Raw genomic sequence first — 26,275 nt, 5'->3', positions numbered from 1 at the left:
AGGATTAGTGTTTATTGCCCGACCTACCTTAATAAATAGAGCATGGTAGAAGTGACACTATTCCAGGGCAGGCAACTTCTGCCTTGGTTACTTGGAGCCCTGAGCCACCATGTAAGATACATGGAGAGAGAAAGTGGCACAGTTGAGCCCAGCCTTCCAGACACTCATGCCAAGGAAATAGGAATATGGATGAAGTCTTGAACTTTCCAAAACTGCCCATCCACCAGCTGAATACTAAGGGATGACCCCAGTCAATGCCCTGTAGAGTTGAACTGCCCATCTGAACCCTGCTTGAATTCCTGATCTACAAAGTCATGAATTAGAATAGCATGGCTTTAGTTTTAGAGCACTAAACTTTAGGGTAACTAGTTATAATACATAATAAAGCCTTGTAGAGGTGAAGGAAGAGGGTTCCTTTTCAGTTGCCATTATGCATACAACTATTTCATTGGTATTAAATGTTAAAATAGTAATCACAAAAATAATTTACCCAAAGATGGTGGTGTTAGTAGATTAAATGGCATATTGCAGTTATAGAAAAGAGTACTAGGCTATCTATCAAAAAATTTGAGATAAAAAGATTTACTCCACGACAACTCAGCATGAATACTTGGATCAAGTCACTACTTTTGTGCGCCTTAATTTCTTCATCTATAAAATTAAAAGATTAGACTGTCCATCCATAAGATAGTTTCCAACTCTATTTGAAAAATCTCTAAGCTTCTCTCCTGTGTCATTATGTGGCAAATGCTTGTTACATTTTACAGTAACATTGGTACTAAACCTAGGAGGTTTTAGAGCAAATAACTTCCTTCCTCACCGCTAAGTAGTACAGTGTCTTAAAATTCTTTTCTCTGCTAAATATTTAATTCTCCTAAACTAGCCCTTGATAATTTCCTAGTGAGAACCACTTTTGTACAGGAAGGAGTTAGTATATTCTGCTTGTTCCTCAGGTGCTGGATTGTTAGGTAACAGTTGTAGCTTGGGGAATCCTTACCCCCATGTATTGCTTATCACAGAGGCTATATTTTTTTATGCGTCATGTGAGTAATTCAGTATATAAATCATTTGTATTTGTTGCTTAATTTGATGCCTTCTCTGTGCTTCCCGGGCTTTGAGATAGGTTAAACCTTAAAAATAATAGTAGAGATAATTTTATATGTATTGCTAGCTGTACAATTTTATAACTTAATTGGGCTTCCTCAGAATGTGAGTTTTTGGGGGAAAGCATTATAATTGTATGTGGGCTTTACCATCAGATTCAAGTGAGTGCTGCATTGTGGATTTCACAGCAGCAGTTTTTGTCTCCTTGCCTTCATTTAAGGTGACACTTTGATCAAAGGTGGCAATACATGAAATTATGGCCAGCTGTAGTGTGTCACATGCTGTTTCAAAGTTTTTCTGCATTGGAGAATTTCCTGATTATCTGAATCCACCATGGGAATTAAAATTCAGTGTGCCTGACATTACAGCATGTTTTAACAAGAGCACAATTATATTCCTACCCTATTTCAATACAGAGTTACCTAGGCAGAATTGTTAGACAAGTCCATGGAGAATAGCAACTGTCACCAAGCATCAGCTCACATGGGAGAGTAAAACTAAGGCAACAGTTCCTTCCTTTGTCAAAATCACTAATTGTATTGTCTTTAAAAATGTGTTCCTATGCCTAGAGCAAGCCCAGAGAATGTAAGAAAATCAATCTATTTTCAAATTATATGCCAAAATCCATTACTTTATATAATAATAAGTGTTAGCTATTTCCTTAGCTATTTCCTCCTTTTCTGTCAAAAAAAAAAAAAAAAAAAAAAAATCCTAGCACATATGCAGCAACTGTCACAATGATTAAAAATAAGACATTTTGCAAATATGTCTGCAAAATTACCAGCTTTATTTTTATACAGAAAGGAAAGATGTCCTTTGCAAACTTCATTTTTGTTGAAACATATTGATTGAGCACCTATCTCATACCAGGCAATTTGCTAGGTTCTGAGGTGCAAGAAGTACATACATACTATCCCTGCATTCAGTGGACTCACAGACTAGCAAGGGAGACAGAAATGCAAATAAAAGTAATTCCCTAGTAAGAAGGAAAAAAGTGTAATTACAAACTAAGGAAGATAAAAGTGTCTCATGACACAAGTACAAAGTGCCTAATTCTAACAGCAACTGCAGAAAACTTAAGTATGTTAAAAAAAAAAAATAGTGATTCCTAAAAATTTTGTTGTTTTAAGAAGATGAAAAGTATTCCAATTTACTATTTATAATAGTTCCTATTTAGTGTATTTGTTTCTTCTAAATTAAGAAATCAGTTTCACTAAACTTGTTTAGCATTGTCAACAAAAAAAATTGTTTTTATTTACCTTAGTTTTAGTAAAGTTTGGTGTCTGTTCCTAAAGAAAAAAAAGTAAATAAGCACATAGCCACAATTCTAATGTAATCACAAGACATAAAGTAATGGGAAAGCTCAGGAGGAGAAAAATTGTTTTGTGAAATGTCTCGGCAGGTACAAGGTGGAATGGTAGAGGTGTAGAGAGGAGACAGAACCTGAGCTTCTGTTCCACTTCAGTGAAAGCAGCTTTACATTCATCTACATTAAATATTGAGCATCAATGAAAGATTCATTTGAAGAAAGGGTTTTCCTACTGAAAACATTTTGTGTCCTTTGTTTTTCTCACTAAAATTGCTGTATTGTAAGGAGAGGTTTCCATTTCTATGGTAACCAGGAGTGGTTTAGGCCCATTTGCAATTTGGCCAAATCATTTAACTTTACTTATTTTGATCCTTCAAGGCTCATGATTCCTCCTTTTTTTGTGGTTTGAGGCATACCAACTATTCCAAAATGCTGCCTTTTTTCTCTTTTTCTTCGGTTTCTCTCTCCCCACAATCTGGCTAAACTGAAAAAATTTGTCTTGAATTTATGAACTGGATTCATACTCCAGTTAGTTAAACTTGATGGATCTCTCGTTTTATATAAAGGATGCACCCTATTAATTCACCTTCTGATGAATATTTCTTAATCAATATATGCTACTAAGGAATAAATGAGAAAATAAAGAAAATTCAGTGGTAAGAGTACCATCTGGTATGGTTAGATAGTAATGCTCCATGTTCTGAGAAAATCTATAGTCGCATAAAGGGAAGGAAACACAATAGGTTGATGATTATAAGAGTTTTCTGATACAATTTTGTTTTCACAGTTTTGCCCGGTGAGAAAGAGAAGGAAGTTAAAATATTTGGAATGCACTCCTTGAGTTAAGTAGATAAAACCTGATACTCAGCAGTTACCTTTTTTTTTTTTTTTTAATTTCCAGTCTTGGTAAAATTTGCTATTCTAGGCACAAATAAAACAATTTAACCAAAAGAAGTGATTTTTCACTTATAAGAGTGTAGTCTTAGGAATAAATAAGCCAATTATGAGTGAGTTGTCAGTTCTTATATAGCAAACTGCTTGTGAAATCATGAGGGAGGAATGGTTGAGTGCTAGTCACACCCTGGGGTGGTTTTCATGCACTCTTGTGTTTTGAGATGATGCTTTGAGACTGATATAATTTAACTGGAATTTCCTCTTTTCCAACCCCACAATGCCTCAGTTCCTGTCCAAAAGCTGGAAGCCCAGACAAAGTAAAGATACAATCCATTTACAAGAGGAGTTACCAACTTTGCCATCTTGATGAAGAATGTGTGGAATGTGGGACTATTCCATTTTACCACTAAGGGTGAGAGATTAAATGGATAGTTTGTAGACACCAGTACTTTATTCTGCTTCCAGACTCTGAATGTATATAGTGATTAATTTCTTTATTCATTTTGGGGACAACTGGCATGCTTAATTATCAGGGACTTGAAATGATGAGTTAAGTGAAAGAAAATATAGTGGTGTCATTATATCAGCTGATTTTAGGGTAAATACTTTGAACTATCACTATGATTGCAGAATCTAAAATATCAGTTAGCTAAGGTAGGCTCAGTTATTGGCTGTACATTTGTTTCGTGGATACCATATAATACCCAAGCAGCTGGCCTTTTCTATTCACTCAGAATATGGGATAATACATAGCTAAGCACATAGTGATGCACCTAGCAACACATTTTTAATACTTATTATGTGAACCAGATCATGAGATAATGGTATTCTAAAACTGCATTAGTTTGTAAAATAATCCACTCATATTAACAAACAGAATTAATACTGTAAATAAAATACCATCTACATTACATTTTTAATACAATGCTAAATAACTATCATCAAAAACAGTTTTAGAAATAAGATTAAAATCATCACTTGAGTATTAATCCCAATAGGAATCACCCTCATTTTCTCCTTCTCCATATATGGGTTACTGAGGCATATCTTTAAGAAAAGCTGAAGAAAATATTCCTGACCACAACTTTGATTATATAGATAATAGGTATTACAGTTATTCCAGGTCTTTCCAGTGAAGAAAGAAGATAGCAGATTACTTTAACTTGCAATAGGTCATTTTATAAGTGTAAATTATACCTCCATAAAGCTGTTAAAAATTGTTCAGCTATTCTGGAATTTTTCTTTTTATGAAAATTTCAAAATATTTGTTTGCAGTTCCACAAAGATATTATTTTTTAGTTTGAATTATGGTGCAAAACAAATAAAGTGATACTGAGACTTAATTATTTTTCTGTTTTCCATTTCACTAATTTCCATCTGATTTTTATTATTTCCTTTCTTTTGCATGATTTTGGTTTAATTTACTCTTCTTTTTCTGGTTTTTTAAAAGTGGATTTTAGGTTATTTGTTTGAGTTCTTTCTTCTTTTCTGAAATAGGCATTTCAAGCTATGCATTTGCCTCTTAAGGACTCATTTAACTGTAGCCCATAAATTTGATACGATGTGATTTCACTTTTAATCATTGAAAATATTTTCTAATTTCCCTCCTAAATTCTTCTTTGTCACCTGCACTATTTAGATGTGTGATCTTAATTACAAGTATTTTGGAATTTACCTCTTTTTTTCTATTTTTAATTTCTACTTTGAATGATTTCAGTTCTCTTAAATTTACTGACTCCTCATTTATGGACTAGCATATGGTCTACTCTGATGACTGCTCTGTGCGTACATGGAAACAAATAAGTGTTCTGCTCTTGTCAAGTGAAATAGTCTATAAACTTCAGTTAGGCCCATTTGGTTGATTGTGTTGATCAAGTCTTCTGTAGTCTTCTGCTACCATCTAAAATCTGCTGTTGAGCCAATTTGCCAAAATTTTTTGATTTGATTACAGTACTTTTTGACTTTAGAATTTCCATTTTGTTCTCTTTAAACAGTTTCTGTTTCTTTATTAAGATCCCTTATTTATTGAACCATTGACTACATGTTTCTTTAATTATTTAAACATGGTTTCTTTTTATTCTTTAAAGATTTTTATGATAGAGTCTTTGAAATCTTTATTATAGCCAATATCTGTGCCCACTCAGAGACAGAGTGTCTTTACTATGGGTTATGCTTTCTGTTTGCATGTCTCACAATCTTTTGTTGAAAATGGTACCTGTTAGCTAATATATTGTACTTACTGTGGGTTAGGTAGCAGGTTTTTCTAAATACTTACTTTTGTTTTTTAGCCTAGTTTCCTAAGGGTTGACTATATCTGCTTACTTTAATGGCAAGTCAGTGAATGGTTAGAAGCTGTGTGCAAACACTGTGAGCCACCCTCGGCAGATAGATTTAAATTTAGTTGGGAAGCACATTAAATATTCAGACAGTTTTTAAGTTATGTCTGGCTTTTAGATTTCACAAGGTTCTCTTAGGTGTCCCCCTGCATGTGAATGCAGTCTTCCAGGCAGCCAGAGATAAACTGAGAGCTTATTTAATGCTTCCAGTGCTCTTTCATTTCTAAGATTTCCCTGTAAAATATACGACGGTCCATTGCTCATTCCAAATAGAACTGTAACCCCTGATTAGGAGTATTAAAGACTTTCTCCATCTGTTTTCTACTGAGTTGGCTATTTTTCCTGGTAACATCAGAGTTTGTGCTTTCTTCTAATGCTGCAAATCTTGGTGGCCACGCTGCAGCAAAGCTCCTTGGACTTCAGGAACAGCACCATAACCAGCAAGCTGGGGTGTGTGTGGGAGCAGACCCAGACAAGGACAACACCATCTTCATTGTTCTTGTCCCATGTTCCAGCAGCTTTTCGTGAAAAAGAGTTTTCAATTTGATGTTTGCCTGTAGTAGTTTCCAGAGCCTTTTTTCTCAGTTTTATCCAATTTTATAGTTATTTGGGGGTAGAGGATTTGCTGACCTCTTACGTCCCAACAACAATGCATTTTTGAAAGAATATTGAGTAAAGACTTGCTGTAACTATTTATTTAAAACTTGCTGTATATAAGATTACTAAAATCAACACAGCATGAACCTGGGGAAGAAATACATAAACAAAATATGGAAACTTAATATGTGACAGAGTGTTGCTTAAATTGAATAGGAAAATGAAAGTTTATTTAGTAAATGATGATAGCCCAATTCACTTTTCTTTTGGAAGGAACAAAGTAAACCAATAAATCTAGCACAAATAATTTATACTTTAATATAATAAATTTCACTTGATCAAAGATACAAATATTGATAATTTTTAATTAATAGTCACTAAAAATTATATAATTTGGAGGCAAGAGGGATTTTCTTAAGATAAAGTAGAAATACAGAATGTCCAAAAGAAAAACTCAATGATTGGGGAAAAAAAATCATCATTCATAAAGTGAGAAGCCAAAAGATTCATAAAGACAAAGTTTGGCACTATTCAAAGTCATCAGAAGCCATAAAGTTGAAAAAAAAGTTGGAAGAAAAATTATTGAAGAGATTGTGGTAGATATTGAGTTATTGCTATTTATGTTTTTTCAAGGCAGAGTTTGCTGCAAGGAGGTCAGGTTAGCTGACAGTTTCTCACTGAAGTTCTCTTCTGGACCTGCTTCCCGCTGTTTTCACAGAACTCCTGCACAGCCCCAGTTACTAACTAAACATGGCAGTGTTAAAAGGATCACTATTTCTGCCCAGTAAATATTTGCATCATATCTTCCTCTTGGGCTGACAGAGACTTAGAGCTGCTCTTCCTACAAAATTGTCCTTCCTTTCACCTTACTTTCACAGATCTCACACCTATATCTTGGCCTGAAGAGTCCCTGCCAATTCATGATATCTCTGTTTTATCTTTCATAGGAATTTACCCTCAATAAATGTCTTTTTCTTCCAACTCTATATCATGTTCCCTGTCTTTGCTCCAATAAATGAATTTGAAAGGACTTTGAACTTAAGAACTGAGACTCATGATCAAAAGAAAAAAAAGGGTGCTTCAAAGATTCTTTCAACAGTGAGTTATTTCTGTCTCAAAGTGTGTCTTCCATTGAAAGAGACCTGGGAAAATAAACTGTAGGTTGTACCATGGTGCACAGTCAAAACACTGATCATGTGAATTAAGGTTTGGGAACTATTCTGCCTCTTACAGTTACCCTTCCCTGGAAACATAAAAGAATAAGGATAGGTAAGTAAATACGTTACAAAATACATCATAATACTGTTTGTGAAAGAAAGACAAATCATGAAAGTTGTACTTAACACAATAATTCTGTGAATAAGCTGTTCACCTTCTTCCCACAGAATGTTTACATATTTTATTCCCCCTACCTAGATACTCTCTATCTTCCTCTTTGCTGTTTAAGATCAGGTCACATGTCACCCCTGGTCAGGGGCCACACTCAAGGGCTTTGATATATTTTCTCTTATTACAACATACCTGATTCCAATTAAATAATTATTTTTGTAATATTCTAAATCTTGATTTCCTACCAGAATATAAATTCCGTAAGAGAGAAAGTGTTTCTTATTTGTTCACTGATGTACCTTCATCAACTAACACAGGACATTGCACTGGTAGTTCTCTATAAAATTTGTTAAATGAGTGCATGGATACATAAATAGAATGCTGTAAAGCCTTACATTTGTGTGTTGATTAGAGTTTCTAAAGCACTTTCAGTCAAAATCTTTTTCAAACCACAACTATGTACAAAATCCTTATTCCCATTTCATAGATGAGCAAATGGTGTCTCATGAAAATAAACTGGCCAAAACTGGTATTACAAAGGGAGAAAGGATTTTGATGATTAAAGATCATCCCCAGTCTTCTAAGTCTTGCTATTCAAAGTGTGATACCTAGACTTACAGTATCAGTGTTACCTGAGCTCTTAGAAAGGTAAAATCTCAGGCATTTTCCTTCTTCAAACCCACTAAATCAGAATCTGCATTTTAACAAGATTCCCAGGTGATTCATATGCACATTAAACTTAGAGAAGCACTGTTTTAAGTCTTGTTGATCCTTTTGATGATTGGAGTGAAGGATTTAAGTATAGTGAGAATAGAGCTAAATTGCTCTGCATAAATAAGGGAAAGAGAAGAGACAAGAAGGTGAGACAAGAATTAGGGAAAGCAAGTCCTGTAAAGGGAGAAACTTAAAAAAAAACTTAAAAAAAAAATCTTTAGAGGAAAAAAAACTGCAATGAGGATGAGAAACAGTACTCTTGAAACTATAATAATAGGTACAAACAGATAGTGTTCCTTGATTAGTCTCCATATATTTTATAGTGTTCAATCATACTCAGAAAACTTTATGAATACTATACTTGGCGGGGATTGAAATTTGTGCATGATATAGTCCATTACCTTAAGGATCTTAGACTCTCCAGACCACCTACATACAATTGTGGAAGTGACTCTTGTAGAGATATTGTTCCAGGAAGTTATTTACTTAGCTAAACACAAATATCATTTCTCTTAAATGAGACATAGATGGTTCACCTCCCAAACACAGATTTTTAGTGTATTAGGGCACTTCTCAGCTGAAATGACAGAGTCTGATAATTTTAAAAAATATGTATTAATGGCTTATATAATTGAAGAGGATAAGTTTGGAGGTGCTTTTAAACAAGGCAGGATCCAAGCCTAGAAACAATGTCACCAGGATTTTGTCTCTCTTTCCTCCCACTTTTCTCTCTACTTTCCTGGGTTTTTCTTAGTCTCGGGCAGGGTTTCATTGTGTGGCAGCAGTGAGCTAACATCCTCTTTAGTACTGAGGAGCACAGGATGCAGAGACACTCTCTCCCAGCATCCATACTGGTTCCCAAAGTGGATGCTGACTGCTCTGACTGAGTTATGTGACTAGTGTGCTGGTTTGAAGCTGTTATGTAACCCAGAAAAGGCCATGTTCTCTCAATCTGTTCCTGTGTGTGCAGACCTGTTGTGGGTGGGACCTTTCGGCTAAATTATTTCGGTTGAGATGTGATCCACTCCATTCAAGGTGGGTCTTAATTCTTTTATTGGAGTCCTTTATGAGAGAATAAAGGACAGATAAAAAGAGAGAGCGTGAGCTCAGAGAGAAACACCCAGAGAAGTTTGTAGAGAGCTTAGAGAAGTAGTCCCTGGAGGAGCTGAGAGACAAAAGCCCAGGAGCTAGAAGAGGACCCACAGAAGCTCAGAGAGAAAGGCACTGGAACCAGAAGCTGAAAGCAAAGGAATTTGGGAGCCAAGGACCTGGAGATGCCAGCCATGTGCTATCTGACAAAGGAACCCTAGATGCCAGCAGCCTGTCTTCAGAGTTCAGGTATCATCCTTTTTGATGCCTTAATTGGGACATTTTCATGGCCTTAGAACTGTAAATTTGTAAACTAATAAATCCTCATTGTAAAAGCCAACCCATTTCTGGTATATTGCATTACAGCAACTTTAGCAAACCGAAACAACTACCTTAGGACCAAGCACAGAATCCAAGTATATAAGTATTACGGTCAATCCTGCCAAGGCAGTTATGTTGGAAACTACATAATTGACAACTTCCCCCAACAAGGACAGTGCAGTTTTGAAAGCAAAATAGTGATAATAGAAGAAAAGAGATCACAGATGGGCAAGGGTCACAAGTTTTTTTAGAGGGCGTGTTTGCATTTCGGTATAGGTCTTATAGCACCTCTTATTGCTATCACAGATGATAAGGGATGCAAAATTCCATGTCACCTCAGAATAACAAAATCTGTAAATGAACATGTACATTGTATTTTTCTTAAAAAGTAAAATATGCTTTATGAGGTGTGTGTTCAGTGCCAAGATTTCAAACATTAGTTCTGGAGAAATGTTGCATTCAGCTGAAAATTTTGTTCGTGGTTGAGATTACTTTTGTGTTTTTCCTTATTGAAAGCAATGGCAGAAAAACAATGAAACTGCAAAGTAATCTTAATTCTTAATCGTGTCAAAACCATGCCTAGTACCTGAATGTCCTCCTTTATCCTTCTCAAGGAGAAGTTACTAAGCCGCACTTTGCTGAATTGGAAGTTATCAAATGGCAGTTTAATCAACTCTTTCTTTTTCTTTGCCAAGAAGCCATCTGGCAGTATGTCTTTTTCATTGAAAGTGTGTCCCTGAACCAATTTTCATTTGTTACCCTGTCGGGAAAGCATTCATTCCAATAGGGGACCAAATCTGAGCACTGTTCTTTTCTGCCAGCACTAAGGATGAATTTTCAATGAGTAACTTTTCTTAAGGTTTTGGAGTGATTGGTGATTCTTTTTTGCTACTTTTATATGTTATGCCGACGTTGCTTCTTGTTGCTTTTGTTTTCTCATGAACATTCAAAGGCAGGCTTTTTAGTTCTAGTATACTAGCATCCCTTTCTTTCATTATGATGCATAAACAAGTCAGTTAAGTAGACGCAGCTTCACAGACATAAACTGATCCACAAAGAAATAAGTACATTTAAAAATGTGTACCTCAGCATAGACTTTAAAGATGAGAATCAACTTCTTTGGAGATACTGATTTCAGAAAGATAGCGAATATACCTTTTGTAATATCTTTCCATTACTTTGTCCAAAAATGTGGTAAAACTAAAGTTGATTCTTTCCTGTAAACCAAATTAAACATCTTTCCATGAATACCTTTGGTTATGACAGACATTTTATGATACTATGAGTTAGGTGATGTGAACTACAGTGAATAAATTCAATAAAATACATAAAATTTCTGATTATTTATAAGAAGATAGGTGACCAGGAAAATGGTCCACAGCCAGTATGGCAAAATAGGAAGGAAGAAAGCAAGTTCTTTAGAATATTATTTGAAAAGTTAGAATGGAGTTTGCCACATGGAAAAAAACTTAGCAAATGCATATTATTCAGTTTGCCTGGAATGTTCTTTCTTCCTTTACATGACAAACACCTTACTTTTCACGGGTAAGCATCTCCTGTGCTGAGAACCGTTTGTTGACCTTTTGTCAGTACATCTCTCTATTATAACACTGACCACACTGTTTTGCTATTACACATTTAAGTTCCCATGTCTTATGTTTTATTAAGATGTGAACTCCTTTAGTGTAAAGGCAGAAATCATCACTAGCTTTTTTTGTCAGTGTCTAGCACTGTTGTTGGTATATAATATGCACTGGATGAATGAAAAGATGGGTAAATTAACAAAAGGCAGATTTCTCAGAAGCTTTCAAAGAACTACAGACCCTGTTGTCAAAAACTGTGGTCATTTAGAAGCATAAGAGGGACAAATGAGTTAATTTAAAAATCTCAGAAAATATGTACTCCATATGAACACTGCTGGATCTGTGGTGTTTGTTAGTAAACAAGCAAACATGTCATAAATATAAGCCATCAATTTTCTAAAGAAAAATGTGAAAGAATTTGAGAAATGACTTATTAGAGAGAGTGAATAGTTAATAAATAAAATGGACAAAACAAACATATCTGGAGTTAAATATGCCTTGAGGAGTTTTTAAGGAGTCAAAGATGCCAGCAAGATTAACAACATAGCCAAAAGAAGAATGAAGAAAACTAAACATTGAAATTAAAATACACGTAAGGTTCCCTATATAGAATACTAACCCAAACCTTCTGAAGAAATAACAGCTAGATCATATGAAACTTTGAACAAAAAGAATATTCACTGATGCTGATGGATAAGAAGCCACCGCATACTGGGTTCAGGCAAAAACAAAATTCTCTTTTTTTGTACAAATTTATAGAAAAATTGTTGTTGACCTAAAGCTAAGACTAGTTTAATTTAGGGATGAAAAACAAACAAAAAAAGAAACCTAGAGTATACGCATAAGAAAGTAGTGAAAGTAGATTGAGAAAACATACCCTATAAAGAACAGATGATTTCATATAATTATAAGATGTTAGTCTCTATATTTTAAAGCCATCTGTTACTAGAAAGCAATATTAAAAGAGGGAGTTGTCCTATCATTGGAAAACACTTAGCTGAAAGAGGATGACTATTTTTGCCACTATGGAATGAATTTCTGCATTGGTGAGATATTCAGTTGGTGACATCTAAGAGTGCCTCTCACCCTTAAGATATTAGCATTTTGGATAGCAAATCTTAATGGACCTTTGCAAAATATTTTATTGCTAAAGATATAAAAGAGCCAACAATCCTTCACTTAGCCATCCACATTAAACAATTGGGACCCTTCATATCTCAATCCAGCCACTTTCTAAACACTATTAGTTTTACTATTTTAAAATATGTCCTTTTTTCCTTCCACTCCTCTTCCTTCTTAGTTCAAGTTCTCTTACACTTCTGATGATCCTGTTGCCTGCTAGATCTCCATTTTCCACAGTGTTCCATACTTATTAATGTAAATAATTTAAAACCAGCTCATGCCTCTCATCTACTTAAAAAGAGTTCAAGAAAAGGATGAGCTTTGTTTTGTAGTAAGATAATTATATAGTCAGAAAATACAGGAATAGCTAAATCTTGTTTTGACACATCCACCTTTTTCCTCCTATGTTCTGAAAGAGGTGTACACAAGAGGAGTGGGAATGAGGTACTGCTTTATGGCCTGTACTGGTGTCTGAGGTAGTACTGAATTCTCTGATATGGATGTGGCATCTGCCTGTGGAGAGAAGAGCTCTTTTTCCTCTACGATCAAACTTTTAAATCTTCCCATTAGCCAGCTGTTGAGCCCACTCATGGGCATGCTCAGTGTATGAAAAGGGGAGGATGAATAACATGACATATCCTACTATTGAGCAAGCTCTTCCTGGTCAGTTTATAGGGGACAGAAAACAGAAGGCCTCAGAGAAAACAGGGTGGCTGGGCTGGACTAAGTAGGATGTGGTGAGTGAGGGAGCCACACCAAGTGTGTACCACAATACACACCAATAAATGCACATGATACCAATAATCAGTATCATGGAATAGGCACTGGTTATTATTCCTTTTTGCCATTTAAAGTAGAAGCCAAGGCAGGAGAGTTGGTTTGGGAGAAAGAAAGGCAAGGACCTTCAAAAGTTTCCCATTAGCCTATACAGTATAGTCCAACCTCAGGCTGGCAGCTAACTGAAGAGTTTCATTTCTTATTACAGTGTTTTATAGATTGGATTATTGTTTGGAAGGTGCTTACTCCTTTCTCTCTCATCCTTGAGGTTTGTATATTCTCATGTCCCCCATGAGACGTGCCGTGACTAACAGAACACTAGCTGATTTGATGCCAGCAAAGGTTTTTAATGCGCCTGCTTATTTTGGCTTGTTCTGTTGCACTAGTGCTATTCTCCCTGAGAAGAACATGCCCCAGGTGACCATAAGTGAAAGGATAGTTACAGACAGCAATGAAGCACATAAAAACTTTGTGTCCTAACCATGATTCTAATTCAAGGCTTAAATGCTCCAAAGTCTGAAGCATTGCCACCAAGCCCAGCCCAGCCTAAGTAGCTGAACCTTTTTTGCAAGAAATAATTGCTTATATTTTAAGTCACCAAGATTCTGCCAAATAAAATTGTATTATAATGATAATTATATTATCGCTAAATATCGATCACTTAGCTTTTTGAAATAAACAACGTAGTTAGGTATTGAAGGGCTGAATCTGACTAAATGGACTTTTTTTCTTTTGATAACTTTTATTATTTCTAAAAGAAGTATTACAGATTTCGGAGATTAAATAGTAAAGTAGTCCTTCACAATCAATATTCAACACATTGCACAACTGTTGTTTAAATAGAATAGAATTAAAGTTGTGTACCAGGAGTGTGTGGGCTCAGATATAAGAGCTCTTTCCTAATAGCACCCAGCTGTGTAATAAGAAGTACTTCAATTGAAGTACATTAAATATATAATTATCCTTGTTTTTGATTCTTCAATGATATTAATTTTATGAAGATGTTCCTTCATATTTTCTATAGAAAACTTCTAGGGAGAGATAATTCAAAACCAAGAAAAATATTAAACTATAGATGGATTTGTAAGTAGAATACTGGTAATCACTAAGAAATTATTTCTAATGACTTAGGATCCAAATATTTATTTTAAAGCTGCTAAACCTCATGAACAGTAAAATATTTAAGCTGATCTTCATTTATTGCATAGAAATAAAATCCCAGATACTTTTGATCCACATAAAATATATTCAGCTTTCTGTAACAACACTCATTTTTATTTTTATAGTCCATTAATTTACTGTAATTATATTGTAGTGAGTTTAGGACTTAGCTAATTCATCATCAAATCAGTTAATTCATTACTTGGATAAATTGTATGTGCCTATTGATAGTAACCTCTGGGTGGACCTGATGGTGATCCAAACATCCACCAGCCTTACCACCCCATCTTCCTGCCCTGCTACCTTGCCAGGTGGCTTAGCATGGCAGTCACAAGCTTTGGCTTCAGACTTCACCATGCTCTGGTTTGTAGTCAGTTGGCAATCTATTCACTAATTATGCTGACCATCAGCAAATTACTTGCCCTCTTGGGCCTCAGTTTTCATTTCTGTTAAATGGAGACAATAATAATACTACAACTCACAGGGTAGTGGCAAGGACTCAATAACAATCCTAAGCAATGCATTTAAGACAATGCATTTCACACATTGTTTCTTAATAAATGCAGTCTATTATTACCTACCTTTACAGTTGTCTTCTAAAAGATTTGGGTGTTCAATAGGCTAAACAAGATGGAGAAAAGCAACAAATTGGGATAAAAATAGAATATAGAAAATCAGGAAATTCTCTAAGGCAACTGAAAAAACCTGATTACCATATTTGGGCAATTAATTTGCCTTTACTTGCTTAACACGTGAACTAATGTTTTGAGAAAAATCTGTTCTGAAATAAATTGAAAGTAGAGATGGTGGTCTAGAACAAGCTTTATGCAAAGTATTTTCTAAGTTAGTTGTAGTGTGTAATCTTGGCTAATTCCTGAGATACAACCGCAATAACAACTTTATATCCCTTGATACTATAGATGGAAATGAAGCTCATAAAACCTTCAGTTGTGTCCTAACCATGACATCTTAGTGTCCATGAATGTACTACAGATTCAGTCATATGTGTCTTTATGTTAGAAATTTTCATGGTGTAAAATGGAAAGTCATTTTTACTTAATGGTTTTATACATTGTGGTTGGACTTGTTTAAAAAGTAGCAGTTAACATTTGTATTCTAGAACCAAAATACTATGTTGATGTTAATTGTTCTTTGACTTGTTTATGCAGTATAATCATTCCAGTGATGGTAGCTCTGAGGGTAATAGATTTGCTATCTATCACTCACATACTGGTATTGCATTCAACATCGTCTAACTCCCCATTAATTTTATATCAAATTTATATTTTGTTTCCAAGATGCATTTATTTTTGAATATTTATTAAGACACTTTATAAAAAAATTAAACAATGCAGCACAAGTTGCCATTTTTTTAAACTGATGGTAGATTCCCTGTATGTATAATTAATTCCATTTGATTACTCTTGACAGTTCCTGGTAATTTTCAAAAGATTGGTAGGCATTTTGGAATTGCTTCCTCATAGAATGTATCTTCTACCTTGTTTTTTAGCCTAAAGTTCTTTTAGTAGTGTTTGGTTTTCTGCTTAATCAAGTTAGTTTAAAATAACTGACTAATCTTCATAAAATGGTTCTGGATTTTGGCAATTTTTGATTTGACCTTTAACTTCTCTGTTTTACTTAAAAATATGAAGTGTCATTCGATGTGTTCATCTGGTATTTCCAGATATTAAATACTTATTCATCTGATGTTAAAATCTACAAATCTATTACACGAAGGACAGGAAACAAAGTGAAAATTATTACTAAATAGATATTGTACTTTATTTCCTAAATTTTTTGTTTGGGTATTACCTTAGATGTGGTTTAAACTGTAAGATCTTCCTAGGGTCTCCAGATTTAAAGTTCTTCCCATGGTCTTTAATGAGTTACATCATCTGACCTTTTGCTACCAATCTCACCTCATTTTCTTCCTTTCTCTCTTTCTTTCTCAATTACACTGATTTCCCTTCTATTCCTCAGATGCTCTTTCCCTCACTGGGCCTCTGCTGTATTCTCTTTGTGGAAGTCTTCCCAAATAGTAGCATGATTTCCTTCAGCTCATCATTTAGACTTCTACTCAAACGTCACCTCCTCCGAGAGGCCTTCCTTGACTGTGCTATTTAAAATAACACTTCTTTTTATTCTCCCTTGTCCTTGTTTTCTTTATTATTCTGTATAGTACTTATCACTAATTGGAATTTCATTATATATGTTTTTTGCCTTTATTTTATTACTCATCTGCTCATACACTGGATAAAGGGAGTGTCAGTCACAAGGTTTTCACAATCACACAGTCACATGATAAAAGCTATATAGTTGTACAATCATCAAGAGTCAAGTCTCCTGGATTATAGTTCAATAGATTCAGATATTTCCTTCTAGCTGTTCTAATACACTAAAAACTAAAAAAGAATGTCTATATAATGCATAAGAATAACCACCAGAATAACCTCTCAACTCTATTTGAAATCTCTTAGCTACAGAAACTATTGTGTTTCGTTTCTTTTCCCCCTTTTGGTCATGAAGGCATTCTCAGTCCCATGAAGCCAGGGCCAGGCTCATCCCTGGGAGTCATGTCCCTCGTAGGGGGGAGGGTAGTGAGTTTATTTGCAGAGTTGGCTGGGAGAGAGAAGCCACATCTGAGCTACAAAAGAGGTTCTCTGGGGTGACTCTTAGGCATAAATATAGACTTACCTTCTCCTTTGTACTAATAAGTTTCATAAGGCCAAGATCAAGGGCTTGATTTTTTTTTTAAATTGGGAGTCCCTAATGCTTGTGAGAATATCAGGAATTTCTCAGGTTGGAAGTTTAATATTCCCACATTTTTCTTCAGTCCGTCAAGAGGACTGTTCTGGCTTGCTAATGCTGACATTATGGAGAATACCAGAAATGGATTGGCTTTTATAAAGGGGGTTTATTTGGTTACAAATTTACAGTCTGAAAGCCATGAAAATGTCCAGATTAAGGTATCAACACAAGAATACCTTCACCAAAGGAAGGCCAGTGGTGTCTGGAAAACCTCTGTTAGCTGGGAAGGCATGTAGCCAACGTCTGCTGATCTGGGGTTGTGTTCCAGCTCCTCTCTCAGTTCCTATGCATTCTTCAAAATATTGCCCTTGGAGTGTTTTTTCCTCTCTTAGCTTCTCTGGAGCAAAGTGTCAGCAAAAGTTTGCTTTCAAAGGACATCTCCAAAATGTCTCTCTTGGCTGTAGCTAGCTTCTGGGCCTGTGTGACTCTTTTTAAAGTACTCCAGTAATTAAATCAAGACCCCACCCTGAATGGGCAAGGCCACACCTCCATGGAAATAATCTAATCAAAGGTGTTACCCACAGTTGGGTGGGTCAGCTCTCCATGGAGACAGCCTAATCCAAAGATTCCAACCTAATGAACACTAATACATCTGCCCCCACAAGATTGCGTCAAAGAACGTGACTTTTTGGGGGACATAATACATCCATAATGGCACAAAGACTTTGCAAATGCTTTTTTTTTTTCTGCCCAAAATATTCTGAGATGTATCAGGGTATTACATTACCTGTAAAGAATAACAAGAGCCCATTCTTTATTCTAGGTTCCATGTACTTAAGTTGTTTAAATAAACTGAACTTACAAGTTACATTAGGTAGTGTGCTATAGAAAATTTAAATTTTGGACCAAATAAAACAACTCGTAAATAACAGTTAAAACTCAAGAATAGATGTGACAGCTGTAAGAGCTTACAATCTAGGAACCTTAACAATGAGCCTTATTGAATATTCTGTATGCCTTAATCATTGATTGCCCAGTCTCTGCACCTGTTCTGTCCCCAGATAACCTGTGCTCTCAAATTCAATTCTCAGCATTTGCTCACTGTAGTTAGTTTATATTAGTGAGACCTTAATATATTTGTCCTTTCATTTCTGGCTTATTTCATTCAATATAATGTTCTCAAGGTTCATTCACCTAGTTGCATGCCTCACAACTTCATTCCTTCTTGCAGCTACTCATAATTTCATTCTATGTATATGCCACAGTTTGCCCTTCTGCTTACCAATTGATGTACCCTTAGGCCATCTCCATCCATTGCAAATCATGAATACTGCTGCCACAAACACCGGTGTGCAAATGCCTATTTGTGTCCATGCTTTCAGTTCTTCCAATATATACCTAATAACAGGGTTGCAGAATCATATGGCAACCCTAAACTTAGCTTCCTGTGGAACCATCACACTGCCCTCCAGAGGGGTTGCACCGTTCTGTTTCTCTGTCAACAATGAATAGGTATATCTCTCTCCCCACATCTTCTCCAGCACTTGTATCTTTCTGTTTATTTTTTAAACAGTTTTATTCACTCACCATACAATCCACCCTAAGCGAACAATGAATAGCTCCTGGTATAATCACATAGTATGCATTTACTAAAACAATCTGTATGAGAACATTTCCATTTCTTTGGGAAAGAAAGAAGAAGAGGAAAAAATACAGGAGTAAAGAATAAAAACTAAAAAAAAAAAAAAAAGAGAAACACCACCAACAGCAAAAAGAATCCCATACCCCTCCCTTATATCTGCCTTATTGATATTTAGCTTTGTTATATTGCCTTTGTTAGAATTAATGGAAAAATATTACATTACTGTTAACTGTAGACCCTTGTTTGTATTGATTGTATTTTTTCCATATACCATCCCATTTTCAGCACCTTGCAATGGTGATATTCACTTGTTCTCTCTCATGTAAAAACTTTGTTAGGTTTGTACAATTAATCACCATCTTTGTGCACTCTAGGTTTTACTAAGTAATACAGTCCCAGTTTTTGTCGTTTTTCTTTCTGGTGTCATACATGCCCCTAGCCTTCCTCTTTCAACCGCAGTCACACTCAGCTTTGTTCATTATACTTACAGTGTTGTGCTATCATCAGATAGTATTGTGCTAACCATTCCTGGATCTTTACATTCAATCCTGTTGAAGATTCTGTACTGCATCATCAAATGCCCAATATCTACCATCTTTCTACCTCCTGATAACCTGTGTATTTAACTCTCAGAGTTTGCTCATTATAGTTAGTTCATGTTAGTGAGACCATACAATATTTGTCCTTTTCTTTCTGGCTAATTTCATTTAACATAATGTCCTCAAGGTTCATCCAAATTGTTGCGTCAGCCTTCTTTATTCAGTCTTAAGGCTGTGTAATATTCCATCGTATGTATATAACACGGTTTCTTTATCCACTTGTCCATTGATGGACATTTGGGCTGTTTCCTTCTCTTGGTAACCATGAATAATGCCACTATAAACATCAGTGTACAAATGTCTCTTCATGTCCTAGTCTTCAGTTCCTCTGAGTATATACATAGTAATGGGATTGCTGGATCATACGACAATCCTATACTTAACTTCTTGACTAACCTCTGAACTGCCTTTCAGAGTGGCTGCACCATTCTGCATTCCCATCAGTGGTAAATAAGTGTACCTCTTTCTCCACATCCTCTCTAGCACTTGTAGTTTCCTGTTTATTTTTTTTGTTGTTTTGTTTTGTTTTGTTTTGAGAGTGGGCATTCTACTAGATCTGACGTAATGTCTCATTGTGGTTTTGATTTGCATTTCCCTAATAGCTTGTGTTGAGCATCTTTTCATAGGTTTTGAGCCATTTGTATCTCCTCTTTGGAAAAGTGTCCACGTTTTTTGCCTATTTTTAAATTGGGTCATTTGGCTTTTTGCTGTTGAGTTGTAGGATCTCTTTATATATTCTGGATATTAACCCTTATCTGAGATGTAGTTTCCAAATAGTGTCTTTCATTGCATAGGCTGCCCTTTTTGCATTCCAGATAAATTCCTTTGATGTGCAAAAATATTCAGTTTTGAGGAGATTCCATTTATTTATTTCTTCCTTCATTGATCATGCTTTGGGTGTAAGGTCTAGGAAACCACTTCTTATCACAAGACTTTAATATATTTCCCTACATTTTCTTCTAAAAGTTTTATGGTCTTAACTCTAATGTCTAGGTCTTTGATCCATCTTGAGTCAATTTTGTATAAGCTGTGAGATAAGGATATGGAAATCCAGTTCTTCAAGTATCATTGGTTGAAGAGGCTGCTCTGTCCCATTTGAGTGGATTTGACTGTCTTATCAATGATCAATTGTCCATAGATAAGAAGGTCTATTTCTCAACACTCAATTTGATTCCATTGGCCAGTGTACCTATCTTTATGCCAGTGGCATTCTGTTTTGACAACTGTAGCTTTGCAGTATGCTTTAAAGTCAGGTAGTATGAGACCTCCTAACTTCATTTTACTTTCTCAAGATACTTTTAGCTATTCGGGGCACCTGTCCTTCCAAATAAATTTGATGATTTGTTTTTCTATTTCTACAAAGTAAGTAGTTGTGATTTTAATTGGAATTGCAATTTGTGTAGAGTTGACATCTTAACTATATTACTTTTCCAATTCATGAACACTGTGTGTCCTTCCATTTATTTAGGTCTTCCTTGATTTGTTTTAGCAATTTTTTGTAGATTTCTGTGTATGGGTTTTTTATGTCCTTGGATAAATTTAGTGCTAAGTATTTGATTCTTTTGTTTGCTATTGTAAATGGGATTTTTTTCTAAATTTCCTCCTCAGATTGCTGCTTATTAGTGTATAGAAACACTACTGATTTTTGTGTGTAGATCTTGTATCCTGCCACTTTGCTGTACTCATTTATTAGCTCTAGTAGTTTTGCTAGGTTTTGGGGGATTTTCAACATACAGGATCATGTCATCTGCAAACAGTGAAAGTTTCACTTCTTTCTTTCCAATTTGGATACCTTTTATTTCTTTTTCTTTCTTAATTGCTCTAGCTAAAACTTCCAGCATAATGTTAAATAACAATGGTGACAGTGGGCATCCTTGTTTTTTTCCTGATTTTAGAGGGAAAACTTTCAGTCTTCCCCATTGAATATGATGTTAGCTATGGGTTTTTCATATATTCCCTTTATCATGTTGAGGAAGTTTCCTTCTATTCCTATCCTTTGAAGTGTTTTCATCAAGAAAGGATGTTGAACTTTGTCAAATGAATTTTCTGCATCATTCGAGATGATCATGTGGTTTTTCTGCCTTTGATTTGTTGTGGTGGTATATCACACTCATCAGTTTTCTTGTGTTGAACCACCCTTGTATACCTGGAATAAAAGCCATTAGGTTGTGGTGTATAATTTTTTAATGTGCTGCTGGATTCTATTTGCAGCTACTTTATTGAGGATCTTTCCATCTATATTCATTAAAGAGATTGGTCTGTACTTACAGTATCTTTGTCTAGCTTTGGTACAAAATTGTTTAATTTTGAAGAGATCCCATTTATCTATTACTTCTTGATTGCTCAGGCCTTGGGTGTAAGATCTAGGAAACAACCTCCTATCACTAGATCTTTAAGATGTTTCCCTTCATTTTCTTCTAAGTCTTATGGTCTTAGTGCTGATGTTTAGGTCCTTGATCCATTTTGAGTTAATTTTTGTATAAGGTGTGAGTTGGGGTCCTCTTCTATTTTTTAATACGGATATTCAGTTCTCCAAACATCATTTATTGAAGAGTCTGCTCTGTCCAAGTTGCATTTCATCAAATATCACTTGTCTGTAGGTGAGTGGGTCTATTTTTGAACATTCAGTTCAATTTCTTTGGTTGGTATATCTACCTTTATGCCAGTACCATGCTGTTTTGACCACTGTTGCTTTGTAGTATACTTCAGAGTCAGGTAGTATGAGACCTCTAACTTCATTCCTCTTTCTCAAGATATTTTTGCTTTTTGGGGCATGCTGCCCTTCCAAAGAAATTTGGTTATTGGTTTTTCTGTTTCCTCAAAGTAAGTTGTTGGGATTTTAATTGGTATTGCATTGAATCTATTAATCAGTTTAGGTAGAATTTTTATCTTAAATATATTTAGTCTTCCAATCCATGAACATGGTATGTTCTTCCATTTTTTTAGGTCCTGTTTCATTTCTTTTAGCAGTTTTTTTAGTTTTCTGTGTATAGGTCTTTTGTGGTCTTGGTTAAGTTTATTCCTAAATACCTGATAATTTTGGTTGCTATTGTAAATGGAATTTTTTCTTGATTTCCTCCTCCTGTTGCTCATTACTTGTGTATAGAAGCTCTTCTGATTTTTGCATGTTTATCTTGTACCCTGACACTTTGCTGTATTCATTGATTAACTCTAGTAGCTTTGCTGTAGATTTTTTCTGTATTTTCTACCTATAGGATCATGTCATCTGCAAACAGTGAAAGTTTTACTTCTTCCTCTGCAATTTAGATAACTTTCATTTCTTTTTCTTGCCTAATTGCTCTAGCTAGAACTTCCGGCACAATGTTGAACAACAATGGTGACAGTGGGCATCCCTGTCTTGTTTCTGATCTTAGAGGGAAAACTTTCAGTCTTTCCCCATTGCGTATAATGTTAACTGTGGGCTTTTCATATATTGCTGTTATCATATTGAGAAAATTCCCTTCTATTCCTGTCCTTTCAAGTGTTTTCATCAAGAAAGGGTGTTGAATTTCATCCAATGCCTTTTCTGCATCAATCAACACGATCATGTGGTTCTTCCACTTTGATTTATTGATACAGTGTATTACATTAATTGATTTTCTTGTGTTGAACCAGTCTTGTATACCTGGAATAAATCCCACCTGGTTGTGGTGTATGATTCTTTTAATGTGCTCCTGGATTTGATTTGTGAGTATTTTGTTGAGGATTTTTGCATCTGTAATCATTAAACAGAGTGGTCTATAATTTTCTTTTTTTTTTTGGTAGTGTTTTTGTCCAATTGTGGTATTAGGGTGATGTTGGCTTCATAGAATGAGTTATGTAGCTTTCCCTTCTCCTGAATTTTTTTGGAGAGTTTTAGCAGGATTAGTATTAATTCTTTCTTGAATGCTTGGTTGAATCCACATGTGAAGCCATCTGATCCTGGAACTTTTCTTTTGGGGGGAGCTTTTTAATGATTGATTCAATCTCTTTACTTGTGATTGACTTGTTGAGATCTCCTATTTCTTCTTGATTGGATGGTTGGTTGTTCATGTTTTTCTAGGAAGTTGTCCATTTCATCTAAGTTGTATTTATTTGCACCCACTCTCTTGGATCTCTCTAAGGGTCTATCAATTTTATTAATTTTCTCAAAGAATCAACTTCTGGTTTTGTTGATTATCTCTATTGTTTTCCTGTTCTCAATTTCTTTTATTTCTGCTCTAATCTTTGTTATTTCTTTCCTTCTGTTTGCTTTGGTGTAAGTTTGTTCTTCTTTCTCTAGTTCCTCCAGGTGAACAGTTAATTCCTCAATTTTTGCTCTTTCTTCTCTTTTAATATAAGTATGTAGGGCAATAAATTTCCTTCTCACAATTGCCTTTGCTGCATCCCATACATTTTGATATGTTGTGTTTTCATTTGCCTGAAGGTATTTACTAATTTCTTTTGTGATTTCTTCCTTTACTCACTGGTTTTCTAAGAGTGTGTAGTTTAGCCTCCATATATTTGTGAATTTTCCGACCTTCTGCCTGTAAATGATTTCCAACTTCATTCCATTATGATCTGAGAAATTGTTTTGTATAACATCAATGTTTTAAAATTTGTTGAGACTTGCTTTGTGACCCAACCTGTGGCCTATCCTAGATAATGATCCATGAGCACTTGAGAAAAATGCATATCCTGCTGTTGTGGGTGTAGTGTTCTATAAATGTCTGTCAAGTCTAATTCACTTATCATACAATTCAACATCTCAGTTTCCTTATTAATCCTCTGTCTAGATGTTCTATCCATTGAATAGAGTGGTGTATTGAAGTCTACAACTATAATTGTAGAGGTATCTACTCCTTTCAGTGTTCTCAGCGTATAACTCTTGTATTTTGGAGCACTCTGGCTCGGTGCATAAATATTTGTTATGTTTTCTTGATGAATGGACACTGATATTAATATATAATATCTTTCTTTTCCTCTTAATTGTTTCACATTTGAAGTGTTATTTGTCTGATATTAATATGCCTACTCCTGCTTTTTTCTTGTTGTGTGCATGAAATACCATTTTCAACCTTTCCTCTCAGCCCATTTCTGTCCTGTGTCTAAAATGAGTTTCTTGTAGACAGCATACAGATGGGTTCTGTTTTAAATTCATTCTGCCAGTCTATGTATCTTTATTGGGGAGTTTAATCCATTAACATTTAGTGTTATTATTGTAATGGCAGTACTTTCATCTATCATTTTGTCTTTTGGATTTTTTATGCCATATCTTATTTTTTTCTCTCTCTTTTTACCCTTCCTGATAGTCTTTATTTATACTCTTCTCCAAACCTCTCTCTCCTGTTTCTTCCTGTCAGCCTGTAGCACTCCCTTTAGTATTTCTTTAACGCATGTCCATTATTCACAGACTCTCTCAGTGCCTGTTATACTGAAAATATTTTAATTACTCCCTTGTTTTTGAAGGATGGTTTTGCCAGATATAGTCCTTGGTTGGCAGTTTTTCTCTTTCAGTATCTTAAATACATCATACCACTGCCTTCTGCCCTCCATGGTCTCTGCAGAGAAATCTGCATAGTCTTATTAAGCTTTCCTTGGATATGATGGGTCACTTTTCTCTTGCTGTTTTCAGAATTCTCTTCGTCTTTGACATTGGACAATCTGATCAGTAAGTGTCTTAGAGTATGTCTATTGGGATCTGTTCTGTTTGGGATATGCTGCACTTCTTGACTCTGTAATTTTCTCTTTCATAAGAGTTGGGAAATTTTCAGTTTTTATTACTTCTGTTATTCTTTCTTCCCCTTTTCCCTTCTCTTCTGGGATAACCATAGCACATATGTTTATGCACTTCATGTTGTCATTCAGTTCCCTAAGACCCTGCTCTTATTTTTCCATTCCTTTCCCTATCTGTTCTTCTTTGTGTATGATTTCAAGTTTCCTGTCTTGTAGTTCACTGATCATTTCTTCTGCCTCTTCAAATCTACTGCTGTATGTCTGTATTGTTTTTCATCTTTTCTGTTGTGCTTTTAATTCATATAGGTTCTGACATTTATATTTTCAACTTATGAATTCTTCTTCATGGTCATCCAGTTCTTTATATCCTTCATCTCTTTTGCCACATTATCCTTCAGCTCATTGATTTGATTTAGGAGATTTGTTTGAACATCTTTAATTTGTGTCAATTCCTATATCTCAGTTGAAGAGTTAGTTTGTTTCTTTGGCTGGTCCATATTTTCATGTTTCCTAATATGGCTCATTATTTTTAGCTGTGTAGGCATCAGATTTTCCTGAATAGTTTATTCGGGAGCTGATTTTCATTGTTTTACCTAGGGTTTTTTTTTTTGTTGTTGTTGGTTGGCTTTGTTTTCTATCTTTCTTTGACATTCAATTTCACTTATTCTGGACTCTAACATACCTTCTGTTTAGTTGATCAGAATTTTTCACCTGTTTTCTGATTCTTGCTCTGCCTCTATGTAACTTTTTTGTGAGAGGCCTCCTCAGATATGATTCACCCCAGTCAGATTTTCCCAGGTCTCAGGAGGAGGGTGTACTCTGTATTATGTTTCCCTGAGACTGAGACCTTGCTGGTTATCAGATCCTGCTTTGAAGCCTCTAGGCTCTTTGATTTTCCTATCCTGTCTAGCTGGTGGCATTTGTCTTCCCACAGCTCCCCACCAGTGTTAAGAGGTGCTACATGTGCCTTTAATTCTTTACAGACCCTGTCCCTACCAGGGGCATGGCTGACTCAAGCTGGTTTCTGTTTTTCAGCCCCAGGGTCTGAGTCTTTGAAGGCAGGCCACCACTTGCGCTGGGCCCTGCCCCCCCCCCTTTTCTTGGGGAAGTTGTGTCCTTTAGGGAATTGTCCTCCCAACTAGAGTCATAGCTTTGTCTCTCAGACCTATCTTAGCTCTGCCCTTGCCTAGGTCCAGTGGCTAATTGCAATTATCTAAGGCTTTCTGTAATGAGCTACTTAAAAAAAAAGAAAATGA

This window comes from Choloepus didactylus, chromosome 5 (assembly GCF_015220235.1).
Source record: "Choloepus didactylus isolate mChoDid1 chromosome 5, mChoDid1.pri, whole genome shotgun sequence".
In the NCBI taxonomy this organism is placed as follows: Eukaryota; Metazoa; Chordata; class Mammalia; order Pilosa; family Megalonychidae; genus Choloepus; species Choloepus didactylus.
Note: the sequence above shows the minus strand (reverse complement) of the source record.